The sequence below is a fragment of the Lemur catta genome, chromosome 3 (assembly GCF_020740605.2).
Source record: "Lemur catta isolate mLemCat1 chromosome 3, mLemCat1.pri, whole genome shotgun sequence".
NCBI classification, from domain to species: Eukaryota; Metazoa; Chordata; class Mammalia; order Primates; family Lemuridae; genus Lemur; species Lemur catta.
In genome coordinates, this window is record NC_059130.1 from 3,090,081 (window position 1) to 3,108,606 (window position 18,526).

At 51.1% G+C, this 18,526-nt stretch overlaps 1 protein-coding gene across 1 annotated transcript in view; it reads right to left on the reverse strand.

Moving 5' to 3' along the window:
* The window catches only part of FAM78B (family with sequence similarity 78 member B), an 82,700-nt gene that overhangs the window by 62,672 nt on the left and 1,502 nt on the right, over positions 1–18,526 (reverse strand). The window lies entirely within an intron of this gene.

Genomic DNA, 18,526 nt, shown 5'->3' on the forward strand with positions numbered 1-18,526 from the left:
CGCCGCCATGCCTGGCTAATTGTTAAATTTTTCGTAGAGATGGGGTCTCAGGATGCTGCCCATACTGGTCTCAAACTCCTGGCCTCCAGTGATCCTCCCACCTCAGCTTCCGAAAGCGCTGGGATTACAGGCGTGAGCCACCACACCCAGCGCTTTTTTCCTTGGTTGGCTGCACATTAAGCTGATGCTCAAATTCAGGACCCGAAGGCGAGTAGGATGGTAAAGTGGATGAATCGTGGATGAATCGTCAGAAGATACTGTCTTAGTCTCCTGGCTGCTCCTCTGGCCGTGGACAAGTCACATCACTTCTCCAGAGTCTTAGCGTCTTCCTTTGCAAAAGGGAGATTCTCGCTTCTCTGCCCTCCTCTCACAGCTACTGCCAGGAGCCAAAGAGATGTTGTGAACGAGAGTGCTTTGTAAGCTTCGGCTACCTGCATGAAGGATGGTTATTATTAACATCGCTTGGAAGGTCCAGAGTCTTCCCTGAGGACAACTCAGAGAGATGCTCTAGGACTTTAGTTTAATGGACTGATGTCTTCCAGTTACTGCCACCACCATTTTGTTGAAAAGACTTTTGACCCTAAGGGGCAATTTCTATCTTCTTCACTCAGGGTTTTATAGCATCTGGGACCACAAAGCATTAGGTTTATTTAGGATACTGCCTGAGTCATTTTTTCTACCTTGAATTAAACTTACTGATCTTCACAGCCCCCTGGTGCCTAGCACAGCGCTTGATAGAAAGCTGGTGCTTGATAAAATAACGAATAAAGAGCTGCTGACATTTGCATCTATTAAAGTGCAGAAAAAAAAAAGAGCTGCTGACAAGCCAGTTAGGAAGATGCAGTCCTATGGGCATGAGGATGGACAGAAAGTTCTTCTTGTTCACCAGTTTTAGGGGATTTCTATAACCTGGAACTGAGATGCAAGCACTCCAAGGTCAGACGGCCATTAAGCCAAGGGCAATCAGGGTCCAGGGCTTCCTATAAAGGTACCCATGGGATTCAGAAAAGGGAGGTTGAGAGTACACAGTGGGTCGGGGTGGCTCAGGAAGCTGACGCTCAATGCCACAACTCGGGGGGCCAACAGGATGGTAAAGTGGACGAATCATGGATAATGAGCCTTAGGGGACATCTCAGCCAACCTCTCAACAAAGGTCCTGAGCACTGGCATTCATTTCATTTGGGCTGGTAGGATTTCCCTGAGTCTCCTCTTTTGGAAGCTTTAGGTCCTTCACCTCCCTTGTACTCAGTGCTCGGGCTCAGTTTACCACTGTGTGACGATGACCTACAATCTCTCCCTGCATGCCTGAGCCCCACACCGCCAAGCACACACGCAACGCAATTAGGGTTCCTGGAAGTTCTGAGTTCATAACCTAATCCCAGGGCTCTGAGTTCTGGGTCTGGTTCTCGCCTGGCTGGAGTTCAGGATGGACCAGCTCTAGGGGGAGACGATCAGGAAGATCCTCACGCTGGGAGAGGTGGCAGGAAAGAACAGAGTTCAGCTCAGTAAAAGGAACAGTGGACACAGGGGAGGGAAACTTCACTAACGCCGAGACAGGAGAGGCTGGCTGTGCGTGTGCGGAGCGTACAGCCAGAAGAGTCCTAGGGGTTGTGGAGGGTGACAGCCAACCTCGTACCGGCTGTGGTTTCTGAGATGAAGAGCAGGCGTGATGCCGGGATAACAACGCCTCGACGGGAACCAGTGAGCGGGAGGCACGACGAAGTCCTCACACGGCTGCAGCCGGCTCAGGCCGGACCTTCTCTGGGGACAGACCCCAAAGGGTAAGTGAGAACCCGTAAGGACACTTCAGGGAACAGGCACGACGCTGCCTGGAGAAGGCTGGACGAAAAGGCAACTCTGGTGCAGTCAAGTGTTCGTTGCGGGTCCAGCAGGTCCCCCTGCTCCGGTGGGCCTCCCTGACTGGCAAGGTCACAGTGGGCCTGGCACCATGTCAAGATAGGTGCCTAATAAACACCAGTGGCAGGTTCAGCTGTATGAAGGGCTTTTACAAAACCACAAGTTTTTCTTCATAGTATGAAAAATTTCCTAGCGTAGTTCCTAGCACATAGTTCCTGGCAGATATTCAATCAATAGTTGTCCATTTTATTTGTTCACCCATTAAAAAAAATGTAACAAAAACACAGTGCCAATCACACATCAGGCACCGTTCTAAGCACTTTCTAAGTGTTAACTCAACTCATGCGGCCTTCCTACCAACTTTATGAAGTAGGTACGACTGTTACACGTAGGGCAGCAGAGGTACCAGGAGGTGAGCTAATCTGCCCACAGTCACACAGCCGACAAGTGGGGAGGCGGGATTTGAACCTACAGACTAAGTTTCTCCCTAATGGTGCCTCCAGTCAACGAGGAGTTAAGGGCAATGAGTTCTTGGTGACTAGTGGCTTGTGAACCTCACGCTCTTTTCCACTGTGGCACACTCTTCCTGGGAATCTAACGCTTCAACTCTAACAACGATGACTCTCTCACTCCGTGTAGAGACCCACGTAGAAACCTCAGATGAACACAAGGTAAGGTACGAGGGGTCTAGACAGCTGGTAACTCAAAGATCTCAACTCTGACACTGTTTTAAGGAATGCTTTTTGGCTTACTGATAAATCTTGAAATACCTTCCATACAGCATAAATACGGTAGTTTGGTAAAAGTGTTCGCAATAATTTTGTCACAAGACGTTCAAATTATTTGCTGTTCCCAGCTTTCTCAAGCCCTGCTTAGAAGCGAAAGTTCATTTTTCTTCTTTAGGGGAAGCATCTGTATGCAGAACGCTGGTCAGAAGCGTAGGTCTGGAATTCTTTGAACCTGGTGCTATGTGCTGGTTCTAGCACTGCGAGTTTGGGCAAGTTACATGCTCTTTCAAGAGCTTCGGTTTCTTTACGTGCGAAATAGAGGTAATACGGATTTGAATGAGCACTAAATGAGATATTATTTGTTTAAACGCCTAGCATTTCATGTTCATCTTTGCGCCTGTTAGGTGATGCATCAATGATGAAAATCGGCATCGGCAAAGGACTTACCCAACAGTCGGGCAGGTGGCTGGGATGCAGCTCAGTCTTCTGATGGGAACTAAGTGGAAATGAGAGAGAAGACAACTCATTCTGCCACTGGTGGCAGGAAGGCCAGGTGACAACAGGGGCTCAGCTCCCTTCCTCCCAATGCAACTGTCCAACAGGTGAACTTATTCCTGTACACTGTCATCCTGGTGTAGAGTACGTTTCTCAGAGCAATGGTGAAGGTTTGTAAAATTAAATTCATTGAATTTAAATGTTATAAAAAAACAAACATTTTAAAATAAACTCCATCCTTTGAGAATCTCAGCTTCTTGTATGACCGTGGGCAGTTCCCTTTACCTCTTCTTGCCTCTGTTTTCTCACCTGTAAAACACAGGAGCCAGACTGGGATCTCCCACGTCTTTTCAGCTTCTGAAGTTCTATCGCTTTCTTTTTCCACGATCAGCTACGAAGGGGAGCATCGATTTGGAATGGGATGGACGGCGTGGCCACTTCCTAACGGTGTAAACTTGCCCAAAACAGTTCAGCTTCCTGAGCCCTGGTTTTCTCTCTTGTCACGTGGAGAACTCTAAGACCATCTCTAAGAGTGAGCGGGAGGCTCCACAGAAGTAACGTGCAAGAAAGCGTTTTTGTGAGTGTTGGCGTTCTAGCCCAGGCTTTGTCATTACCCTCAAGGTTTGTATGGCCCTCACCACACTGAGACCTCCACGTCCCAGGGCAGCTCATTGCGGGGAATCCCCACGCGTCACCCGCATCCCTGGGGCGTGTTGGCCTGCTGAGTGCGGGGTGACCCTAGGCATGTGTGCCTTCTCAGGGGTCCCTGGCTGCACCTTCCAAGTGGCAGATGCCTTGCCTCCTGGTCCCCTCCCCCTCCCCCCCCTGCTGGTCCTACTCAGAGCCATCTGGACGAGAAGGAAGCAGACAAGCTTACTGCCTGCCAGAAGCCAAATGCCAGTGCACAAGCAGCCCTGGGGGGAAGGCCAGGGAGCAGGTGCAGGGAAACCCGGAGGAAGCAACTTCGGACTCTCCGATGCTGCAGGGGATACTGAGGATGGCCGTGCTTCCGGGGGGCTCAAGGCAACTTAGGAATGCAGCTGCACCTCCGGCAGATCATTCTGGCTTGCCAAGGCAGACTCGGGGCCCTGGGGTGTGTACAGGTGGTGACAAATGCCATAGTCATTCAGCAGGTCCCCTACGACAGCTCAGAGAAACTGTCTGCTGCGGCAGCGTATGCCCCAGTTGGTTGTGCCCAGTGCCCAGTGGGTGACTTGCTGGACTCTCTTGTCCTTGGCCTTAGATCCAAACCCTCACAGTGCCACGCACCCCTCCTCACCCCTAATGGCACAGTGCTGAGAAACCTCAGTTCTTTTTATCAAAGAACCTTGCCTAGACAGGCAGCTTGCTTTGAAAGACATTCATTCAAACCAGAAAAAATAGCCATTAAAAGCTTAGTTTTGTCTATAATTGAGGAACAGAAGAATCTAGTGAATAACTCATAATAGACTAAATATCTTAGAAAACCTCTCCATTGCCAATTTCTTCTTGAGTGCATGATTCAGTTGGCAAAACAAATTCCTAGGGGTCAAAAATGAAGAGGAAAACAAAAACTTAAGAGATAAGCAGGCTTAGCCTAAACATGAGTAAAACAAAAATTGAAAGAACTGCACGAGGAGTCATGAACACACTAGCATAGAGAGATTTCAACACTTTCTCAATAATTGATAACACAGATAAAATTTATCAAGAATATAGAACATTTGTACAACGCAACTAGCAAGCTTTATCTTATGGACATAAGAAATACACATTCTTGGCTGGGTGCAGTGGCTCACACCTGTAATCCCAGTACTTTGGGAGGCTAAGGTGGGAAGATCACTTGAGGTCAGGAGTTTGAGACCAGCCCGGGCAGTGTAGCAAGACCCCATCTCTACAAAAAATAAAAAAAATTAGCTGGGCGTGGTGGCATGCCTGTTGTCCCAGCTGCTCAGGGGGCTGAGGCAGGAGGATCCGTTGAGCTCAGCAGTTCAAGGCTCGAGTGAGCTATGATCATGCCACTGCACTCCAGCCTGGGTAATGGAACAAGACTCTGTCTCTTAAAAAAAGAAAGGAAGAAAGAAAAGAGAAATACACAGAAAATTAGAAATGTTTAGAAGTTAGATGGATGTATATATAACCCAGAACTGGGATTTTGATCTGGTATGGAAGTTGATTTTTGCCAAGGAGTTGAAGGCCAGGGAGCTGCACTCAGTTCTGTGCTAGGTCGTCTGGGATGGCATCAGGGAAGAAGCTGAACACTGAGACCGGAACCACTGCATCTAAAGTTGTCACAGCTCACATGTTCGACGCTACCCTGTAAATTGGCCTGTGCTCTGGAAACGTCCCCATGAGGACACCCTGTCTCACCCGCTTCCTTGTCTCTGGTTACTTTGCTTCAGTTTAACCATGGGTACTTCTGATGAATGGTTTTTCAATGTCTTTGCATTTTGGGGATGGCATGAAAACGTTCCAAGATGATTTTCCTCTTTTTGGAAAGCCATGAAGTATTAGGGTGTAACTCTGGATTCTAATTCTGATGACCAGACATTTCAGGAAGCACCACATGCTGAAGGCAAATCTTGAAAGAAAAACCTCTTGGCATCCAATTTCCCTCTCAGAATGAAGATCTAAACATCCCTGCCCTCTGATCAGAAGCCTCCTGCTCTTCCTGGCTAGGCAGCGACAGCTTGTCCAACTGAGGGGGCACCTGGGCTGGGACTCCTCAATCTGGAGTCTGGAGTTGCTGATAGAAACTGCAGAAACCGTAGCCCTTTGCAAGTGAGAAGGAAACGTCTTAGGCTCCAGGTGTCCACAAACAATCCCCAGCAGGGACCGTTTCTGCTTCAAGTGCCAGACCCACTCAACTGGTCAACCATTTGGCTACAGAGGATTAGCTGCTTCGTGAAAAAGTAACTATGCACAGATCCCAAGGTTAAAGGTCAATAGACAGAGTTTCCACAAGAACTTTGTCATGTGGACAAATGCCATTCTCCCCTTCCATTCAACTCTGAGGGCCCTGTAGCCCCAAAGGAGGCTAAATCCTTCCTAAATGTACACCATGACCCCTGGCACCCAACCTTCTTCTAGGTCCAACTCTCGGTCTGATTATGCAACAGTTCCCTCTTTGAAAGTCTTCCCGACTGTGATGAAGCAACCCCACAGGCACCAAGAGGGCCCAGGTTCTCTGTGGGACTCAGGTTCTGGAAAGACCACCTCTCTCAGAGACACCCCAGAAGGCCAGGCGTGGCCAGTGCAGGAGGAGGCCCACCTTGGCTGCGGGACGGCCACTTTGGTCCTCCTAGCTCCTCCCTCTCTTCCCTCCGCGGAACCTCCTAGCTAAGGCCACTCAGCTCAGCCGCCCAGCTGGACACATCGTCTCAGGGAGCTCTGTGGCAGAGAAGATTAGGGTGGTGGCTGTTCTTGGTACCAGGGATAGTGACGAGAGCAGCTACCAGTCTCACCTGGGCTTCCCAGCTCCACACTGGCAGGACAGGGTAGGACAAAAGGTCAAGAGTTTGTCTGCCCTTGTGGTGGAGGAACTAGGCCTGTCATGGCTGCTCTTGGCCCAGTCTGCACCCCATTCGTTGTCCTCTTTTCCACACCTTAGGGTCTACTCTTGACATGCAGGTCTTTCTACTCTTTCTGATGGTTACCAAGAGAACAAGGGCAGTAACCCATGCTCTTCAACGTCTTTCCTGCTCCCTCTCTTTGCCACGCCCTTGCTGCGAATGAGCTGGCCCTGGGTGCTTGCTGAATCAATTTCCCTTTTCCCTGCACCCTCTCTGGATTCCAAACCCCACCTGCTCCGGGGAAGTCCTCAAAACTTCGGTCTCAACTGTGTCTCAGCCCACAGCTTTTGGAAACGCACTCATGAGAGGAAAGCAGAAGCCCAGCCGGGTGTGGAGGGAATGTTGGGGACGGAGTGGCTCCCAGGCTCCAGGAACAGGGTGGGCGATCCTGCTCCTAGGGGGAAGAGCAGCGTTGCTCCTCCAGCTGTGGCTCCCGCTGTATTAGTCTCTCCAGCGTCAGAGGGGCAGGGTGACCCAAGACAGGGGGCCAGTCAGAAGTCGGAGGACCCAGGAGAAGAGTGGTCTGGGCACAGGCATCTGGCTAAAGCCCCGCAGCTTGAAAGAGTAACTGGGTTAAGAAAAGCAGGGGGTCAGAGCCTAGACAGGCAGAGCTTGGGATGGACACAGAGACAGGACAAGGAGTCAGTCTCGACACAGGCAGGCAGGAGCCCAGCAACAAATCCTGAAGATCAGACAGGCAGGAGCCCCGAGAGTTACAAGACTTGACCAGGACGCACCAGGCGGATGGGACAACAGTGGGGGGTACAAGCAATCCAGGAGACCTGGGGATGCCTCCTCTTCCAGGGAGGCCTCCAGGGAAGGCAGGAGCCAGGTCCCAGTGCAAGTTTTGAGAGGGAGGGCCAGGCTGGAACAGGACTATGCAAGAAGGAGGTGGACCACCTGACTTAGCCCTGCATTTCCAGAGTCCTCCTGAGAGGCAGCCTGGAGTGGTGCAAAGACCACAGCTTTGGAGTCAGCCAGGCAGGCAAAGGTGACAGGCTGCTTTGAGGTGCACACGCATCCCCCTCTGCAATCCTTCCTCTGTACCCCCTCAGATCCCAACAAGGGCAAAGCAAAAGGCGGAGCGGGCTGGACAGCTCTCCTCTGCTCCCCCACCCCACTCTCCTTCTTCTCTCGAGTAAGCAGAGCACATTTACATCACACCCCTGTGCTAAGATGCCTCAACAAAACAAAGCAACAACAAAACAAGAACTGAGTGAAACCCAGCTGAAAGCCACAACACAGAGTTTCCAGCCTGCCGGGATACCCCTCTCAGCCTTCCCCCATCTGTTCTGCTCCGCAGGGGCCTCCCAGCTGAGCCCTGCTGTCAGGGGAGGGCCCCTGGCCCCCTCACAATCTGTCATCTTTGACACCACTTGGATCTTCTTTCTTCTGGAGCTGCCAGAAGCCACGAAGACACCTTGCCTGTCTGTGGGCAGGGGGCCAGGAGGCCCATGCCTGCCATCAGCACCTAGTCCGGGGCGGGGCTGGGGATTGCAGGGTGGAGGAAAGGGACCCTCGGTTGTTGGGAATCGGGCTGAATCTCAGTTTCTCCACACCTCCCTCCTCCCTTGGGCTGTCAGGGCCTCCGTCTCTTGCCGCCTGCGACGGGTGTCTCTGGGGAGCCCCTCTCCCTCCCTGCCTGCTAATCACTGCGGTGTGGACAGTGGAAACAGGCTGGTCTCTCTGCGCCTGGCAACTGTGTCGACATCCCTTCGGTTGACTTGAGTTCCCCTGTGTGCTGCCGAGGGATGGCTTCCTCCCGCTCCCGTGCTACTTCCTCTCTTGGGCAGGTGGCCGTCTCCGCCTGGAGACCTGGACCCTCAGGAAACCAGGTGGGGAGAGCAGTGACAGAACAGGAGGTGGTGACCACTGACGACTGCTTTGCAGACTACGGGTGCCAGGGGTGCCTGCAGCCTCGACTCACGGAGCAAAGGCCCCCGGGGCTCACTCCTGGTTCTGCTCTCGCTGGCCTGTGGCCCCGGCCCTCTCTGGGCTTCCGCGGCCTGTCTGTGAAAGCAGTGGTCGGGCGAGATGATTTCCTGCCCCGTCCTAACGCCCAGGAGTCAAGGATGCCTCTGCCGGCCTACCACGGGTGTTTTTCTGGCTATTTCTCTACTTTGTAATCCTGACCCTGCTGGGACTGGTGGCCAGTAGCAGTCACCTGCAGGGTAGCTGGAAGGGTGAAGAGTACTGACTCAGGTGCTGGGACGGTCCCTTTACTCTGATTCCAAACCCTGGTCTCGTCAGCCGAGTGAACCAAGCAGCAGTTCAGTTCGTGCTTGTTAACCGACTGGCAGAGAACTGGTTTCCAAATCTGGCCCTGTCACTAATTAGCTGGGTAATGCTGGGCATGTGACCCAAACTCTTTAGGCTTCAGTTTCAGCACCTCTAATATGAGGAAAATAATGGTGGCAGCTATGTCATAGACAGTGCATATGGGGCACCTGGCCCTAGTGAAGTGTTCAACAAATAGCTGTCGTTATTGTTACTGAGCACCTTGCCTATGATTTCATGGGGAGACAGGCGATAAGCAGATACCTGCCCCCCACTCAAAGTGTATAGGTGTCCCAGCAAAAGACAGGCTCCTTGGTCCCAAAGGCCAACAAAATATCTTTGACAGGGGTTTGGGGTTTAGTTTTGTGGCATGAATCTCTCAGGCTCCCTAAAGACTGTGAAGATGGTGCATGGAAGTTTGAAACAGATTCTCAAATAGTGAAGTCACTTCAAAAAAACCTGTTCTTGGATTGGATTGCCCAGCTCAGGCATAGAGGCTGCCGTTTGGAACGGAGGGTCAGCGGTGGGCTGTCAGGAGGGGGAAGAAAGAGAAAGTAAGACCTTGCTCTAACAGAATGAGCGCATCTGATTCTCTTCAAGCCTCTCCCTCCCCACATGTCTCAGGCAAAGCAACATCTCATTTGCCTGTTTCTGGCAGTTCCCTGGCTTGCCAAAGCCTGTCCCTGCCACCATGCATGCCCCAGAAGCCCTGGCCTGCCTGCCCTGCCTGCCCCTCCAGGACGCTGCAGAAACTGGGGACGGAGGATGCTGATTCACTGCTTCCCATTAGCCAGGCCCCTGACAGCCTCCCAGCACCCTGGCTTGACACAGGCCACGAGCCAGCTCTGAAAGCTCAGGGCCCAGGAGCGGGAGCCAGTGGCTTTCCCAGGCAGGTCTGTCACAGTGACCCCACTGATGTACCATCAGATGGCACATGGCCTTATTTATTTTGTTCAAATCTGACAGTCTGAAAATTTCTCTTTGCATCTGTTAAACACATTTAGACGGTCCAGTCCTCTCTCCTGTCTTCAGAGGCCATAAATGATGCCACTAGAAGTGCCCACATGCTGGCTGACCCAGAGATGCCCAATGCACATGGCTCTGAGGAGGACGACTCTCCCGTCCCCAACTCCCATCCCTCGCTGGCTGACCATGGACTTGGCACAGGAGGGCACTGGGGCAGGAGGTGGGTGGCCTGGGCAGCAGCCTGATTCTACCATGCTTGCCAGCATGACCTTGAGCACATGACTTAATCTCTTTGGACCTCAGCTTGCTTATTTAAAATGGGAAAAACTGTCACCCTAAATATGTTTCATGATTATTGCGAGGTTAATTACGTGAGGTCCCCTTACAAAGAGACAAAACCAAGAACAAGCCTTGGAAAGAATAAAGCATATTAAAAATAGCTGTAGACATAAATATTTCAGATGGTCTCATCTGTCCACCCAAGCGGGAAACTCCACCACCTTCCTGAGCACGGACTGCCTGGCTCACACGCTCTCGCCACGCCCCACCCTCCAGGCCTTGGCGTGGGCCAGCTGTAGCCCCTTCCCTGAGCCCAGCTGATACTGTCATCGAAGGAGGGCTCAGGAGTGGGCAGGCAGTCCCCACAGGGATGTGGCTGAGCCGCAGGCATCAGGGATTAGGAACAGCTGGGGCCCTGAATGCTGCCCAGAGTCCACAACTTGAAGCAGGGCTGGGAGGGGACTTCTGGTGAAATGGGGGGTCTCTATTGCCCTCCTCTCAGGATGCGCAGAAAACAGCCCTGGCTCCAGAGCTACAAAGCAAGCCTTTCTCCTGTCCTCCAGCTCTAAGTGGTGGCTGACATGCCAAGAATCCCTCTCCAGAGTCCGAATGCTTCTCTGCCCAGGGAAGCTGCAGGGCCACTACCACAACCTCCCCGTTCCTTAAGGCTGATCTAGAGTCACCCTCCAATAATAATGACAGACATGCTCTGCAATAATAAAAATCACATGTACATAGCACGCTACGGTTTGGAGAGCCCTTTCCCATTTTTCATTTCACTTGATTCCTAACCTCTGTGAAGGAGACAGGATAGATCCTATCGTTGCCCATTTATGTACAGGCAAAGTAAACACTGAATTGTTAAGGGACCTGCCAAAGGCCACACAGCTGGCACCGGAACCCAGGTCTTCTGACTCAAACCGCTGTGCTGGGGAGCCAGCAGCTAGATCTTCAACCGGCACGGTGAACAGTTCCAGCTGGCTTGTATCCCAGAACCCAGGGAAGGAGCAGGGTCTGCAAGGCTAACACGATGGCCTGAGGGGCCTGGGTAAAAGGAACAGCACAGAAATTCCTGGGAGCCAATGAGCTGACGGTAGAGCCAGGGGTCCCTTCCACCCCCAGAAGAGAATCCTCTTTCTCCTTCTCTTCCTAATCACCCACCCAAACAGTAACTCTCTGGAGGGTGTGAGGGACGGACAGAGCTCCACTAGCAGTACCTGGGTGGTCTGGGTGGCTGTGTGCCGGGGCCTAGGGCTGCCCATTAGGGCCCAGGTGTGGCCCACAGGAAGGCTTCTGAAGGTGCAGGCACAGGGCTAAACCCTGCAGCCCAGACCAGCCAGCTGTGGCCCCCGACTGCTGAGAATGGTGCCCCCTGCTCCCAGGGAAAGAGCCCCTCAGCACGAATGGAGCTTGTTCTGCCATCTTTGCTCCTGGCCTCTTACAAAGACGTGGCTCTTACGGCTAATCACTCATGCCATTCCCGGGGGGGTTCAACGAGGTGCACGTACATCATCTCAGAGCAACTTAGTTTCCAAAGAAGTGAGGAAATACACAAATCAGAAAAAAGCTAGGTCCAATGTTATTATCATCAATATTTTGCAGAGCAAGTTCAGAGTCTCCTTCCTGGGACGGAAGGCAGTCTATCAGAAACAGAGCAGTCAGAGGACATGGGCTCGACTCCTGGCCTGGCTGCTTGCTGGCCAGGACGCCCTGGGCTAGTTCCCGAGCCTCCCTGAACCTTGCAGTAGGAGAAAGTCCCTCAATGAGGTCATGCATGGAAAGCACCCCGCATGGTGCCAGGCACACAGACGTTGAGCGTGTGTTAGTTTGTTTTTCTTTCCCTTTCCTGCCCAAGCGGCATCTCCCAGGCACCAGGCCTCCCTCCATGTGGACAACTCTCCCAACACAGGCACACTCACGCCCTCTTTCCCAACGCCCGTGGCAACAGCAGCGACTCCAGAACCGTCCTTAAATACCGCGTGGGTCTGGATTGGTGAGAAGGAGAGGCCCCTTGTCCCATGACTCTCCCCACGTGGAGGGAGATGCCCCACTGCGAGCCCCTCCCGGCGAGGGCTCCGCCCGTCTGCAAGGGTTCGCCACCATGCTCTGCTACTAACCTCCTCTTATTGCTCCTCTCACAGGAGTCCATGATAACTACCTTGGAAATTACAGCCACTTCCTGTGGCCGGGGTGGTGTTAATATAACATCAGAAATGGTGGCACCTCTGTTACCTGTGACAATTTTTTCTTACCAGTGGGGTACAGTGGCCAAGGGGAGAAGGAAGCTGGTAAGAAGGAAGCTACAAAATCACCTACTTGAGGGCCTCTGAGCAACCCTAGACGTCGCCCCAGGAAGCTCTGAGGAAAAGAGCTCCGTGCGCCATTACAGCGGCCATGACTGTCAATACCAGCTTTTCCGGTGCTGACACGGGGGCTGATGGGTCCCCACCACAGGTCAAGCTGTGGTGGTCCACAGGCAGCCAGGACACAGGGCAGAAGACACGGCTTAGGGTCCCAGTTTGGCCACTTACTACATGGATGGCCTTGGGCAAGTCACTGAAGCCCTGGGCCAGTTCCCCCATCAGGGAGGTCAGCACGATGTCAGTACCGAGCTCCCACGATGGCTGGGAGGCTCAGCGGAGATCAGAGGGCAGCACAAATGAGAAGGAAAGGGGGCATTTGGGATCTTGTATCCTACACCAGCTTTTGCATTTCCTTATCAACTGCCAGGCTTCATCCTTAACCTGGCACTTGACACCTCTGCAGACCTGGCCCCGAACGACAGCTCTTGCTCCTGCTGCCTGGGGAAGGTCACCGACACCTGACAGTCCAGGGCCCTGGGGCTCATCCCCTGTCCCTGCTGTCCACAATCATCCAGCAGATTAGCATTCCAGGCCACACGAGCCACATTTGTTAACTCCCTGTTTGTTTCTCCCCTTCTACTTCTTTCCCTAATCATTTGTTCCTCTATCTCTCCATCCCCCTCCACCTTCAGAGTTGTGCTTTATCTCCAGTGAGCTTAATGCTTCCCTGGTAAGACTGGCTAATCCTCTGCTGCTCCTCTTTTGCAGAGATGGAGGAGATTAGAGGCAAAGGGTCAGGCCATCTCCCCTTCAAGGGCACTCAGGACTTCAATAAAGGAATTGGATCCCGTTTTCCCACCTGATACTCTAGACTGTGGTCTCTTGTGTTTCTGGTGAGGAGCAGCTCTGGCTACTTCCAGATCGTGACCTTCCTGATGGATGCAATGGGAATGGGGGGACGGGTACTAATTGGGCAAATGGCGATCTGGTCCCCAAGAGCCAAATGCCTCATGGATACATCTCTATGACCAGCGAGGCCACACTTAAAGCCACACTGGACACGCAGCAGCATGTACCTGGTAACAAAAAGGGGAGCTCTAGCTTGGGGGAAATGACTCTGCCAGGCAAGGCCTTCAAGCCGTCTCTTCTGCAAGCCCTGAGGGAGTCACCAGTTAGTGGTGCAGGTGCAACAATGTGACAGCGAGGCTCCTACATTATGTCTCCTGGGCACACACCCAATGCCACTTTACAGCAGGCAGGTGTGTAGGTGATGTGACAGTGAGGCTTCAGCGTCTGCCGAACACTGCTCCTGGCGTACAGAACACTGCAAGGAGACAGAGGAAATGACAGAGATGAGCCCTGTGCTGAGGATCAGGACAAAATGATACACAAGCACAGTGCAGCTAAGCTGTGTAAGTTAGTGCAAGCAACTCCGCCAGACAGTCTAGCGTACAAGAGCTTTGTGAAGTTAGGCTTAGGTTTAATATGAAAAGCTAATTTTGAAGAGACATGATTTATAAAGAGGACACAGACTATTTGAGGTCAGAAAAATGGCTCATCTATTTATTTTGTAAGAAATGTTTGTTGAACATTTGCTATGGGCCATGCACTACTCGTAGAGAACAGAATGAATACATCTGCTTTCCTGGAATTTATACTCTAGTAGACAAGTCAGAAGTTAAGTGAACAATCGTATTCTTACTAACTGAATAAATGCAAGAACAGGGCATTGCCAAAGAGACGAACAGGAGGATCCTAACACAAACCGTGAAATCAGGGGTGGCCTCTCAGAGGAGGTAATGGCTGTGACCTGAATGAGGAGTAGGGATTAGCTAGAACAGGGTAGGCAGGAAAAGCGTTTCAAATGGAGAGCAGCATATGGAAAAGTTCTGAGTTGGGATAAAGTTGGTTCCTTTGAAAAGCTGGAAGAAGGCTGGCATGGCTTAAGAATAGAAATTCAGAGAGTGGGAAGAGATTTTTGAATTGTATCCTAATTGCGATAGAAAGTTAAGCAGGGAAATGATAGCATCTGTGTTTTTAATATATCACTCTGGCTGCTGAGGGGGAAACAGACCGGAGGGAGGGCAAGAATGGAAGTGGCAAGTTTAGTGAGAAAACTTTCGCAGGGGCAGGTGACAACTGACAGTGACACGTCCTAAGTCAGACGGTAGCAGTGGACACAGAGCATGGCGGCTGGATCACAGATATATCTTAGAGATGGGATTAGTAGGATTTGATGATGGGCTGGATGTGTGGGGAAATACCTAGGGTGACACACAGATGTTTTACCTTGAGCAACTCAGGGAGTGGGGGCGTTATTTACTAAGTCGGGGAGGAATGGCAGAAGTGCAGATTTCGGGTGGGAGTTGTAATAGAGATCAAGCGTTCAGGTTTGGATACCTCAAGCTTGAGATGTCTTTCAGATGGCTACATGGAAACTGCGCAGAGACACACACACCGACTGGAGTTGGCCATGTATCACGGAAAGCATCTCCTGCCACTGGGACGGACGAAATTACCCAGGGGAAGTACAGCATGAGAAGAAAAATGTCCCGATGAACTGTATTTTGAGGTGAGAGAGAGAGACAAAGAAATAGCTGGAAAAATAGCACGGAAGCTAAAAGGTGGGAGCGATTCAAGACAGAGCAATATGTGGAATATTGTTGAAAAGGTGAGAGTCTCTCAAAAGTGTCTGCTGGATCTGACGACACGGATGTCACAGAAAACTTAGCAAGAGCAGTTTCATAATGAATAGGAACCAGCCGGGATTGCTGAACAGGCAACAGGTGGGTGGGTGCAGGCAAATCCTCAATAGCCTTGGCCGTGAAGGAGGAATAGAGAGACAAGCAGGAGCTGTCTCCCGAAGGAGAGGAGTAAGCTATGACCTCCTAACGTCTCACCCAGGCCAAGGTTTGCCAAATTGGCATGAGATGGCTCCCACTATCGCCCTAGGCTGACCATAGAGCGTTCTCTTCTAGCTCTGCAAGACGATGCACATGGACTTAGAGAATGGGAAGGGCCTTTAGCTGGCAACAGCTTTCCCTCGACCTGGGCTTCACCTCATTCATCCCTGGCACAAGGGGCCCATTCCTTGTTCAAATCTTACTCAGGAAACCTCCCCATTGTGGTGTTCCAGCATTCAAAACTGTTGAATCACAAAAGTCTTCTGCCTCTACTGGGAATCTCCTGCATATGCAAAAGGTAAAAGAAGGTACGGAGAGCCTCCTGACAGCCTCTGCTGGGTCAAGAAGATCCGACTTCACCCTTCTCTTTTCTAGACTGTGTTGTCCTAGGCCCACACAACAGACCCCAAACTACCTTTCAGACCTCATCTCCTACTGTTCTCCTTCTTGAACACTCCATTCCAGCCTGCTTAGGTGCCCTTAAAACACCTTATATTTTCCTACTTCCATATATTTTCTGGTTTCCCTCTGGAATTAGTCCCTCCTCCTTGCCTACCTGAATGCTCTCCATCCTTCAGAGTCCGGCTTGAGTCCATTCATCTCTAGAAAATCCTGCCTGGTCACCCAGCTCTCTCTTAGGCCTTTCTCCCACACTGCTGAGGGGCACTGGCTTTCTCTGCATGTGTCCATACCGGTCCTACAGGGAGGAGCGGCAAGACCGCCTGCAATTCCTTTGTTTTCTTTGGTAGTGCCTGGACATCAGAAGCACTTTGGTAAATATTTGCTTATTGACAGGTTGGCTGAGAAAAGCCAGGGGCCCTTCCTCCCTGAAGGATGAAGACTTGCCGCAGTCTGTTCAAGGCTGCATGAGCAGGATTTACCAGGCCCAAATGAGAAATAAACAGGTGCCACAAGTATCCACCAGCCTGGATTCTACAAAATCGTCTGAGAAGTGCCAAGTTACTGAGTTCGAGTTCAAATTAAGCTCTGGCCACCTTGACCATCAACTATTTCAAATGCTCTTTTAGAAGCCTATCCCTTCTTGGAAATGTTTAAAATTTAAACCACAAAAGCTCATGTTTTCTTCTAATCCTGCAGACAGAGGTTTATTGCCATTTTAATCTGTGGATTTGCTCCGGCACAGCTCTTTTAAAGATATTGAAAAGGCGGCTTTCAAACCCAAACCCTTTCACCATATCATGGTTCATGTGACAGAATATTGCACAGGTGTGAAAATTCAGCCTGTGGTATTTTTTTCCACTTCAGGTATTGGCTAAAGTAGACATAATAACTAATGGATTGTACTGACTTTCATACAACATGAGTTCCCATTTAAAAAGTTTACACCGGCAAGGTTTTCAGGGAGTACACAGTTGTGGAAATTGATTCAATCAAATCTGGGCTCCAAAGTGGCCTTAAACACATAGCAATACTGCAACCATGAAGAGACAAGTAGACCCCGGACACAGATCTATAATAATATGCTTCATGATTTCTTGGAGACTATTTTTGTTCCCCTGCATCAACAACACGAAAACCAGCGGCAGTTTTAAAAACAAAATCTCTTTCCAAATGCCCGATGCAAGGATTTAGCAGGGAAGGGTCGGAAATCCTGTTGCTGGTTCATGCTCATTAAAGTTGGTTCCAAGTGGGCTCACCTGCCTATAGGTTCATGGAAGTTCAACTACCATGTCTGTTTATGTCTTAATTCTACTTCTCCTGAGGTCAAGTACACTTTATATTTTATGGAAAGAATTATTTTTATATATATATATCCTTTTGATTTACTGATTTACAAGAGATCTGAGGCAACAGAGAGCCCCACTGTGCAGTTTTGGGAAAAGTGAGGCTGCTCAGGGACCCTCGCTGCAATTGCCCTTCCAGGGGCCCCAGGCTACAGGAGAGCAGTTACTGTCCCCCAGCAAGATTACCCACCATCATCAGGGTGACGGCAGGGAATGAGAGGGAGGGCCCTTGCCCTTCTGTGGCTTTCCCTGACTTGGCTGGAAATAATAGGTTTAATTTAAAAAAAAGCAGTTTTAAAAGACACATGTTCAGATATAATCATTCTTTTGAGGGTGTGTCTGTTTTTAAATGGCATGATTCACCCAAAATAATATATCCCCCATTTTTCACATCTAGCCATCTTCCAGAAAGAGGAGAACACAGTGTGCAGACGCATATTGGAAATCGGTCCTCACATTTCTTCACTGGGAACGAGCTTTCTCCGGCATTGAGCTTTTATGCTTAAAGAGAAAAGTGCAAAGTCTTTGGGAGGAAAAAAGAAACAAAACGATCTGTCAAAATTTCTTTTAGCGCCTATGACTAGCGTTAACTTCCATGCTCTGGGAGTGCAATAAAAACCCTGCAAACTGCTGCTAAAAGGATGGTTGTCTGACCTTTTAAAATGGGAACTCCCTCACCCCATATCCACATTAAATAGGTGAACCTTGGGAGCTCTAGAGTTTTAGATTAATAAATGAAACGAGATTGAATTCCAGAAAAAGGGTTTCCCTACAGGCTGCGGGATAATTAGGGTGCTCCAGACCTACATTGTAACAGCAGGTGGAATGCAGGCCCCAGACCTTTTAGCCATTTTAGTTGCCGACTACTCAGAGTCTTATTCTGAAAGGAGGAGGGCACGGAGTTATGAAAATTTAGCAAATAACAAAGTCCCGGACGCGACCGCCCGCCCCAGCCCGCGGTTCGGGGACAGGCTGTCGGCCCCTGGTGGCCACGGAACCGCGGCGATCCCGGGGCTCCGCCGCGGCCGCCCAACCAGGCGCGCACCGACCCGCGCTGCTGGCAGAAGTTGGAGAGCTCCCAGCTCGCCAACAGGATTCGGCGGTGGGCGCCGGGGAATCCCTTCCAGCGCCACAATTAGGAAACTTTTGAAAAGTAAAGACCCTAGACAGACAAAAGAGCCACCCTTTCCTTGAGCATAAGAAACACCCCGCGCCACGCCAGTTGGAGATGCTCGCCCAGGCCACCCGCCCTGCCTGGCCGGGACGCGCCCGGTGCCTCCCAGCTCCTATCAGAACTGGTTCAAGGGGGCACGGAGCCAGAGAGGCGGCTCTGCCGGGGTGGCGGCTCCAGACAGAAATGCCTCCGGCCTCCCTGGCCTGGGGGACGAGGGCTTGAATTCAGCAGTGGAGGGGGCAAGGGCT